At 38.9% G+C, this 11477-nt stretch overlaps 1 pseudogene; it reads right to left on the reverse strand.

Annotated features, from left to right (window-relative positions):
* Positions 1-2828: 2828 nt before the first annotated feature.
* LOC122229732 lies at positions 2829-3012 on the reverse strand (annotated as a pseudogene).
* Between the last annotated feature and the right edge of the window lie 8465 nt (positions 3013-11477).

The following is an 11477-nucleotide window of genomic DNA, read 5'->3' on the forward strand; positions in this document are numbered from 1 at the left end:
ACATGATATGACACCCTATAGAGAAAACCCTAAGGACTCCACTAAAAATCTACTAGAATTGATAAAAATGAATTCAGTAAAGTCACAGGATACAAAATCAATGTAGAAAGTCTGTTGCCTTTCTATACACTAATAACAAAGCAGCAGAAAGAGAAAACAATTAAGAAAACAATCCCATTTACAACTGCACAATAATAACATACCTAGGAATAAACTTAACCAAGGAAATGAAAGACTTATACTCTGAAAACCATAAGACAATGAGGAAAGAAATTGAAATGACAGAAACAAATGGAAAGATATTCTATGCTCATGGATTGGAAGAACAAGTATTGTTAAAATGTCCATAATACTCAAAGCAATCTACAGATTGATGTAACACCTATCAAAATACCAACAGCATTTTTCATAGGACTAAACAAAACAATCCTAAAATTCTTATGGAACCACAAAAGATCTCAGAGAGCCAAAGCAATCTTGAAAAAGAAAAATAAAGCTATAGTTATTAAAATTCCAGATTTCAAGTTATACTACAAAGTTGTGGTAATTAAAACGATATGGTGCAGAAACAAAAACAGAAACATAGAACAGAACAGGATACAAAGCCCAGAAACAAACCCATGACTATATGCTCAGTTAATCCTAGACAAAAGTAGTAGGAATATGCAGTGAGGAAAAAGCAGTCTTTTCAACAAATGGTATTGGGAAAAATGGACAGCTACATGCAAAAGAATGAATTGGGCCACTTTCTTACATCATATACAAAATGAACTCAAAATGGATTAGAGGCCTAAATGTGAGACCTGAAACCCTAAACATCATAGAAGAGAACATAGGTGGTGGGTAACTTCTTTGACAAGCCACATCAATAGTGTTTTCTAGATAAGTCTTCCGAAGCAAGGGAAACAAAGTTTCAAAAAATAAACTATTGGGACTGCATCAAAATAAAAAAGCTTCTGCACAGCGAAAGAAACAATCAATGAAACTAAAAGACAACTTACTGTTTAGGAGAAGATATTTGTAAATGGGTTATCTGATAAAGGGTTAGTATATAAAATAAATAAAGAACTTCTACAATTCAACACCCCCAAACCAAATAGTCCATTAACAAATGGGCAGAAGACATGAACAGATGGTCAAGAGACACAGGAAAAGATGCTCAGCATCACTCATCATCAAATCAAAACCACAATGAGATATCATTTCATACATGTCAGAATAGCTAAAAACACAGGAAACAACAAGTCTTGGTGAGGATGTGGAGAAAAAGGAACCCTTGTGCACTCTTGGTGCAAATACATACGAGTACAGTCACTATGGAAAACAGTATGGAGATTCCTCAAAAAGTTAAAAATAGAACTACCCTATGATTCAAGGATCACATTACTGAGTATTTGTCCAAATAATAGATAAATACTATTTCAAAGGGATACATGCACCTTCATGTTTATAACGGCATGTAATAGCCAAATTATGAAAGCAGCCCAAGTGTCTATTGATAGATGAATGAATAAACAAGTGGTTATATACACAATGGAATCTTATTCAGTCATAAAAAGAATGAAGTTTTGCATTTGCAACAACATGGATGGAGCTAGAAAGTATAATGCTAAATGAAATAAGTCTGTGAGAGAAAGAGAAATACCATATGATGTCACTCGTATGTGGAATTTAGGAATCAAAACAAATGAACGAAGGCAAAAATAGACAAGAGAGACAAACCAAAAAACAGACTCTTAACTATAGAGAACAGATGGTTACCAGAGGGGTGGTTGGTGAGTGAATTAGGTGAAGGAGATTAAGCATACACTCATCTTGATGAACAGTGGGTAATATTTAGAACTCGTGAATCACTGTATTGTACTCCTGAAACTAATATAATACTGTATGTTAAGTATATTGGACTTAAAAAAAAAGTCAGTCTGTTATTCATTTACCTTTATCTGTGTAATAATAATGATAATCAGGGGCACCTGGGTGGCTCAGTTGGTTGAGCATCTGACTTCAGCTCGGGTCATGATCTCATGGTTTGTGAGTTCAAGCCCTGCATCCGGCTCTGTGCTGACAGCTTGGAGCCTGGAGCCTGCTTCAGATTCTGTGTCTCCTTCTCTCTCTGCCCCTCCCCCACTTACGCTCTGTCTCGCTCTCTCAAAAATGAATAAACATTAAAAAAAAAAAACAAAAAAAAATAATGATCATACTCACCTGAAATGGTGTTTGTAGAAACTGAATGAAACAATGTATCTAACGAAGGTTACATCGTCAGTGGCTAGTGATAAATGCTGACGAATGTTAGTTATTATCAGTAGAGACTTTAGCACAAAACAGTACTTGATGAACATGTTACATTTTCTGTCACTCCCCCCCTTTTTTTTTTCATCTTTGAGCCTTTGGTGGTTTGGTTTACCTTGAAAGTTCTAATAGCAGTACGTTAGTTACATGGGACTAAATATATACCCAACAGCCTTAAATATTGTAACTCCACCCAATTAAAGTTTATGTCTCATTCACAAAAAGTCCAAAATGAGTTTTTTGATGGGGCAGCTATGTTCCAAGCTGTAACTCCCATCCTCCACTGCATCCTCTGCCTTGAGCACAAAGACAAGAAAAGAGCAAGCAGACCATCTCAGGAGGGTTTGAAAATAATTGCAAACACAATGCCTTTTTTTTTTTTTTTTTGGTGCACCTCACAGGTGCTTTTATTCATGCCACAAAGGCAATACGTCTACAAGTGAACAGCAGTGCTCCATGTTCTCCTCTAACAGAGCTTACCTGAGATTTACAGCCAGACTGATGCCCCATCTGATGTGTACTCCAAGTAAAGCTGGTTAATGATGACCCTGAGCAGGTCCAGGCCTCAAGGCTTTCAAAGCTTGACTTCTTTCATCAGTGCTCCTGATTTTATGAACGATGATGCCCATCAACCCCACTCCTACCTAAATCTCCTGGTAAACTTGGGTGTGATGGGGCTTCAAGGGGGACCCAGACATTTTCAACAAGGCTTTGAAGCATCTCGGCATAGGAGGCCTGGTTCAGGCCTCCCCAACCTGTACAGCCAAGGACTCGGAACGATCACCGGGTGCCATGTTGCCTAGTGTGTATATCGTTGACTCTGGATAAAGGCTCAGGAACCCTATGTACTTTCTGGTTATATTTAGGTAATTGAAAGTCTAGTAGTCAAAATGTCCAGGATTTTGTAATTAGCAAAGTTGTGAACATGATTTGAAGTTAATTAGTTTTCCCATCGAGAACTGGAGACTGTGACAGGTGGTTTACAGTGGGAAGGGTGAATATAGTCATTAAAGCTTACTATTTCTCATCTCCCCTCCTCCTCACCATTCTGTAAACATTTTAGAAGAAAATAAAGTTTTATCATGTTCAGTATGTGGCTTGATGAATTTTCACAAAGTAAAGCACATTGTAAAAACTCATGTAATGTAGATTCTTCGGGTTTTGTCTGTTATGAAATGTCTAATTTCTTTTTTTCTCTCCTTTCTCTCTCAATATTTTCGATATTTCCCTCCACTCTTTTCTTGATTGCGTGGTTTCTGAGAAGTTGGATGCAGTTTTATCTTTGTTTCGCTATAGGTAATGTGTTTTCACTCTCTTGCTTCCTTCAGGATATATTTTTTTTAATCTTTGATTTTCTGTAGTTTGAAGATGTTCCTAGGTATAGATTTTTTAAAATAATTTTTACATGTTATTTAAATTTTAAATCCAAGTTAGTTAACATGTAGTGTAGTATTGTTTTCAGGAGTAGAATTTAGTGATTCATCACTTAACATATAACACCCAGTGCTCATCCTGACAAGTGACAAGTGCCCTCGTTAATGCCCATCACCCATTTAGCCCATCCCCCCACTCCTCTCCCCTCCAGCAACCCTCAGTCTGGTCTCTGTGTTTAAGAATCACTTATGGTTTGCCTCCCTCTCTCTTTGTATCTCATTTTTCTAGGTGGAGGTTTTTTGACATATATCCTTCATGGTGAACTCTGAATTTCCTGGAGCTGTGGTCTGGTGTCTGATGTTAATTGGGGGGAAATTCTGTCATTATTATTTTAAATATTTCTTCCATTCCTTTTTTCTTCTCCTTTTGGCATTCTCGTTCTGTGAACATTACACCTTTTGTAGTTGTCCACAGTCCCTGGAATTCTGTTCTGTATTTTTCATCTTTGTTCTCTTTGCTTTTGAGTTTTTGATCTTTCTATTGCTATATCCTCTAGCTCACTGATTCTTTCCTCAGCCATGTCCAGTCTATATCAACTTATGAAAGTTGGTCTTCATTTCTCTTACAGTGTTTCTTTTGTTTTCTTTGCTTTTTTTTTTTTTTTTTTTACCTCTAGTATTTCTTTTTCAGTCTTTCTCAGGATTTCTATCTCTTAGCTTACATTGAACATCTGTTCTCTCATGCCATGTACTTTATCCATTAAAGCCCTTAGCATATTAATCATAGCTGTTTCAAATATCTAATCTGATGATTCCAATTTCCCTGCCATAATGGTACATATCTGGTGTAGCAAGCATCCTGATGTTTACTCTGCCTCTTCAAACTATATTTTTACCTCTTGGTATGCCTTCTTCACTTTTTCTTCATAATCAGACATGATGTACTGAGTCAAAGCAACTCCAGTGGATAGGCCTTTTAGTGACGTGGGGGTGAGGTGTGGGGAAGGGGAAGCAGTCTATATAAGTATTATTTTTTAATGTTTTACTTATTTTTTGAGAGAGAAAGAGAGTGAGTGAGCACAAGCCAGGAGGTGCAGAAAGAGAGAGAGGGGGACAGAGGATCAGAAATGGTCTCTGGGCTGACAGCAGTGAGCCCAACTCGGGGCTTGAACTCACGAACCGTGAGATCATGACCTGAGCTGAAGTCTGACGCTCAACCAGCTGAGCCACCCAGGCGCCCAGGAAGCACTCTCTAGTCCTGTGATTAGGTCTCAGTCTCTCAGGGATCCTGTGTGTCTGGACTGTGAACTTTCTCACAAGTGTTTCTCAGGTTTTTTCTCCATTTAGGTGGGACAGGATAGCACCAATAGACTGGTGTTGGGTGTTTACCTTTCCCCAGGCAAACTAGGCTCTGATAAGACCCCAGCAGATTAGTTTCAGGTTAACTATTTTTCCCTGAGGATGGGCCTTGTTATGAAGAACAGAGTGCTCTGGCTTATTTGAAAAATGGTTCCTTATTCTCTCTCCCTTCAGAAAGCCTGTGGGGATTTTCTTTTCTTTTCTTTTCTTTTCTTTTCTTTTCTTTTCTTTTCTTTTCTTTTCTTTTCTTTCTTTCTTCCTTTCTCTTCCTTCCTTCCTTCCTTTTTTTTTTTTTTTTTTTCCAGATATTTACTAAAGGAATCTGGCTGAGCTCCTAGAGGTAAATCTCACAATGTTGTGGACCTTCCCTGTGATTGGGTCCCCCTGGAGTTTTTAACTCTGAGAGTTGTCCACACTGAGCCTTCAGCAATTAATTCATAAATCACAGTTCAAATTTTCTTACCCCAGCACTTGTTCTTGTGGCAATTTCTTCGTGATTCTCTGCTCTGGGAAGCTGTGATGATCTGTATTCACCCTTCTCTCCGGTCTTGAGGGGCAGCAGTTGTCCTTGGACCTCCCCTTTCTTAGGGATCCAAGAAGAGTTGTTGATTTTTAACTCTGTTTAGTTTGTACTTACTTGTTGTTGGGACAGAGTGGTGAGTGACTTCGAAGCTCCTTAAACCTTCCTCACCTTCATTATTTGATGTGTATTTTCACTTGGTATAGAATTCTAAGCTGTGTGAATTTCAGTAATTATCTATTTTTTAATTCTAGAATTTCCACTTTATTTTTCAAGTTCTCTGGTGAAATTCTCATCTTCATGTGATTTTCCTGAACATACAAATCACAGTTATTTTAAAGTCTGTGCTGGTAGCTCAAATATCTGGATGACCCATATGTTTGTTTCTGTTAATTCCTTTTCTCTTGTGTCTCTTCATATGCTTGGTAATTCTGAATGGAAGGCCAGACATTTTGTTAATAAATATTAGAATCTATGGATACTGTTACGTTTTACCATAAAAGATTCGATTTATTTTCTGGCTAAATGATTAGAGCTGATTTGAGGCTGAGTTTCCAATCCTTGTAAGATGTGGTCCATTTCGGCTTTGTTCTAACCGTGGAGTATGATCCTGCAGAGACTTTGCCCTGAGGTGGACCCTAAACTTCTGAATTGTCCCCCCCAACATGATGCATTGCCAAAAGCTTAGCATCTTAGTTTCCCAGCAACCGCTTTCTGCTCTGTCTCTCCATATTTGGCCACTTTGTCACACATGCTGAGAGATGATGAGATTGATGGAAGTGGTAGAGAAAGTCATGCTCACCTCGGTGATTTGTCACTCGTGGGTAGCATCAGGGTTTCTTAAGTTCCGTCTGCCCTGATAACTCTGCCATGCCTTCTAAGTTTGCCTTTTGTTTTGCTCTGTTTTCTATTGCATCTAATTTTTCTCGTTGTTCTCTGTTGGAGGACTGGTCTGCCAGAGCTGATACCTTAGATCCAGGAGGGTAGGTTTTAGTGACCAGATCTAGAGGTATGTATGGAAATTTTCAGATTCCGTCGGCCAGGAAAGATCTCGTGGCTCCTCTTAGATGCAAGCTGGGCTACAAATCGGAGCCCTTTCTATGTGCCCAGGAAGAAAAGAGAGCAGTTTAGTGAAAATATAACATGTATTTCTGCTGTAGGCAATGACTTCTGGATTTGTTATATACTTTGGGGATTTCAATTTTGATCTTTATGCATTTTCAGCCCAATTTTTAGCTAATGCTTAAAAGATAGGGAAAGGGGGTCATAGAATAATCTGTGTATATATATATGTATATATATATATATTTTTTTTAATTCAATATTTGTTAAATTCCTGTTTTTGTTTGGAGCACTGTGCTATAGGCACATTCACGTCTGTCTCATTGTTGAATCTTGGATCTTGCAAAGACTGTGTTGTTATTTTCCACACGTTTTCACGTGGTTATGTGTGCGACTAACGTGGTTGTTTAATTTGTGCTTTGTGATGTGGAGTAAGGACGGATTCATTCTATAGGATGACTTTTTTTTTTTTTTTTTTTTAATTGTTGCCAGTCACTGTTATTCCATCTAGATGCAAGAGAAAACAGTAATTGCAACCAAGGGACCTGGAATGAGCCTGCTGGGTTTCAGTCCTGTCACTACCACCTCCTGGTTGGTTCAACCAGCAGGCAGTTTACTTCATTTCCCTTGCCTCAGTTTCCTGCTCTGTAAAATAGAGATAATAATAGATTGTTGTATTGAATAAGGTAATTTGAGAAGAGCCTAGAAAGTGCCTATTGCATGATAAACGCTCAATAATTATTAACTGTTACCATTATGTGGAAGCAGATGATTTCACTGCTATTTTTATCACCGATTTACATAGCACTTTATAGCTTTATAAGCGCTGCCCTAGCATGCGTGGCAGGGGAGTTCGGGGGACTTTGCCCCTGAAGTAGGCAGTACAACACTTACCATCAAAAGATGCAGGTTATTGAATTTCAAATCATAAAAGGAGGAAAGTTTGGCTGCCATTCGTCACCCATCCTTGTCAGTCCCAGGCAATAGTCTTTATCATATGTTTTTCCCTCTTTTATTTCCCCCCTCCCCCTTTTTTTTCAAAGAAACCATTTTCCCCAGTGTTAAAATCCTAAATAGCTCTGAATGTGTCAGTTATCAGCTTACCTCTCTTGAACTGCAGATTACTGCAGAGTGTGATTAAAATATTGGAGAAGAGCACATGTCCTTTGGATGAGGTAGTCGATACCTCCTTGCTAACTTGATGGAAAATGTATGCATTTACACTTGTCACAAAACAAGTTGTACTGTGACTCGTGTTTCACAACGTTTGTACTCAATATCGTGTACTTTTGACAGTTCTTTCCTATTTCTGACAGATTTTTGTTTTCCTTTTTAGAAGTAAGGGAGGCCCACATTTCTGTACTTGTTTTCACTTTTGCTTCACTTGTGGTAGTATCGCTCCCTTATCATACAAAATATAGTTATCTGTCAATCAATATTTACAAAGCATTTAGTGCATCTCTCCATGCACATCCCTACGTTAGGGTCTGACGGTTAGAAAAAGAGCATGCAAGCAGAAAGAAAAGGATCCCATCTTAAATTGTTGGACATGTGTTTATCTGTGCAAAAGCCCATTGAAAATAGGTGAGGTCTTATTTTCTTATTATTTCAGATATTGTTACTTACTGGTATATTAGTTTCTTGGGGCTGCTATAATGAATCACCGCAAACTGGGTGACTTCAAACAATAGGAATTTATCCCCCTTCAGTTTTGAAGTCCTGAATTCCAAAATCAAGGTGTCAGTGGGTTTGACTTCTTCTGGAAGCTATAGGAGAATGTGTTCCATACGCCTCATGGCTTCTGGCGGCTGCAGACAGTCCTTTTCATTGCTTGACTCAGAGACACATGGCACTAACCTGTGCCTTTGTCTTCACATCACCTTCTCCACTGTTTCTTCTCTTGTGTTAGTATCTTCTCCTTTTATAAAGGCACTTGTCATTACATTTAGACCCTGCTTGGATAAGCCAGGATGATCTCATATCAAAAATTTTAACTGAATTACACCTTCAAAGACCATTTCTTTTTCCACGTGAGGTTACATTCACAGGTCTGAGTAGACATCTTTTGTGTGACCATCATTTAGCCTATCACATTGGGTATGTGTTATTTTTCCTGGAGTTTTCTCCTGTTTCATGTTTGTAGAAATCTCCCTTAAGGACAAGGAACATATCTTAATGTGTTTTGGGTTCTCTAGAGCCCAGCTGAGTGCTCTACCCAGGAAAGCCCACTTAATGTGTTAAGATGTATATGTATCTTAATGTGTCTTGAAAGCTATTAAAAGAACGGATGGCACACATATGCATGCAGAGGACCAAAACAATCTCATGACATGTAATGACCCGGTTGGAACTTACTGGTGAGACCGACGAACAGGAAAACAGTGTGGTTTGTGAGTGGTAAGTGCTATGATATTGCTACGTGCGTGTAGAAAGTCATCTTATGCTAGTCTAGGGAATGCTTGAAAGGCTTCCTGGGGAAGGAGACATAGCTAATGAATTTTGAAGGACAGGAAAGGAAGTGATCTGTGAAAACAATGAGGATGAGTTCTCTGTGTCTCTAGACACAGAGAACAACACATGCAGAGATTTATAGTGTGAAGCTTCTGGAACCAGAAGCAAGTATTGTGTGGCTGGAAGATACGGTGCATGAGGTGGAGGCATGACTAGGGTTGGTGAGTATAGGGGAAATGGCGAGAGATGATACTCAGGTTTCATGAAGGCTGCATCATGAAGGATCTTATATGCTCTAGCAAGGAGTTTGTATTTATTCATAAAAATAAAATAGTTGACGTGGTGGCTGAGAGATCATCAAATTAACGTCTCACAAAATGGTAGTCATTGGGAAAGAGATTGGGCATCCATGAGACGAGAGGCAGGTTGGTCCATTTTACATTGTGGGAATAATCTGGAGTGATGGTTGCCTCGGTTCTGACAGTCTAGGCAGAGGGTGGAGGCATGGCATTATTAAAATGATGTAGGACTGTTAGAGTATGGTGGCTGATTGGAGTTCGGCCATGTGGAAAAAAGCGGAGTTAAGGATGATTTTCAAATATCTGCTTTGTTTGACTCTAATAGACAAGTAATGGTATCATTCCTGGCAACTGAGGACAGAGAAGGGGGGGCATTGAAACCTTCTGTGCCTCATTTCCCTCATATGTACAATGATTAAGTAGTCCTTACCCTTCCTATTTCACAGCGTTATTAGCACCCTCTAAAGTAAAGCATTTTAAATATTTCTAAAATTATAAAGCAAATTTCCAAATTATTCTTTATGGTTGGTTTACATTTGACTAAAACTTATAATTAAAATAAAAAAATTCTAAAGAAGTATATATAACTGTATGAGGGCAAAAGGTATTTTTGTTTTTTGTTTTTTCAATAGAAGGGACTTATCTTTTGGAGATGGCAAGAAATATGTGTCTATGGTCCAGGTTTTCCTCTCCCTGTCTTTGCTTTTCTATCTCTCACCGTGATTTCCTCATGCCATAGACTGAAGAAAACAATCCACAACCATTCTCTAATGCGTGTTTTTCTCAAACCCACAGTCTGCAGCTTCCAGGGTTTCTTGGTTCCTTGATATCTCACCAAGCGACCATCCCACCTCCACCCTAGCACACGTGTGGCCCTGCTGCCTTCTCTGTGCACACACACACAGGCATCGAACTCAGTAACCCCCAGGTAGGATCCTGGCACCACGTCAGTGTTCTCAGCTACAAAATGGGTGTGATTTTTACCTGTTTCACGTGACTGATGACCAAATGAAATTAGATACCCATAACATATGTGTAAATCGCTACTGAGTATACTTGGCAAAAAGTAAGCACTCAATAAATAGTACCTTGGTATGGCTGTTGTGCAATACAGACTCTACAGACAGACCGACCTTGCCCTTGGAAATCTTTCCTGCTCTCCAACTTTATAATTTCCTGGACACCCTGCTGGGTTTTGAAATCTCATTCGAATTTCCGTAACACTTAGGGTCTGTTTCACAATATATTTTTTAATTGTTTATTTATGTATTTTGAAAGAGAGTGAGTGTGAGTAGGGAACGGGCAGAGACAGAAAGACAGAGAGGGAGGGAGGGAAGAAGAGAGAGAGAGAGAGAGAGAGAGAGAGAGAGAGAGAGAAAGAGAGAGAAAGAGAGAGAGAGAGAGAGAGAGAGAATCCCAAGCAGTCTCCGTGCTGTCAGCACAGAGCTCAACCACCTAGGACTTGAACCCATGAACTGTGAGTTCATGAGCTGAAACCAAGAGTTGGGCACTTAACCGACTGAGCCACCCAGGTGCCCTCACAATATTTAATACTAGATCATTGAGCTATATGCTGAATGTTTACTTTGTCTTTATCTTTTGTTTTGGATTTTTTTACTTGAGTATAGTTGACACATAATGTTACATTATTTTCCCCTGGACAACTTAGTGATTTGACAAGTTTATACATTATGCTGTGTTTACCGCAAGGGTAGCTACCATCTGTCCCCATACATCACTATTACTTCACTTTGTGTTTTAAAAGTCGACCCAGCATTCTTCAGGTGGATGTATCTATCACAGTGCAAGGCACCCCCAAAGTACAACAAATGGGAGGGTTTGAGAATCAGCACATCTTTCGATCTCCACAGTTCTCAATGTCTCTTTTTGGGGGGTCTTGTTGAAGTTCTTACTTTTCAGTCCTCCCTCTGTATATTAAAATCAACCTTCATTCTTTACTTTTATTTATTTATTTATTTGTTTATTTATTTATTTATTTTTAAATATTTTAATGCTGTTTATTTCTGAGGTAGAGACAGAGCATGAGCAGGCGAGGGGCAGAGAGAGGGAGACACAGAATCCGAAGCAGGCTCCAGGCTCTGAGCTGTCAGCACAGAACCT

This window comes from Panthera leo, chromosome C2 (genome assembly GCF_018350215.1).
Source record: "Panthera leo isolate Ple1 chromosome C2, P.leo_Ple1_pat1.1, whole genome shotgun sequence".
NCBI classification, from domain to species: domain Eukaryota; kingdom Metazoa; phylum Chordata; class Mammalia; order Carnivora; family Felidae; genus Panthera; species Panthera leo.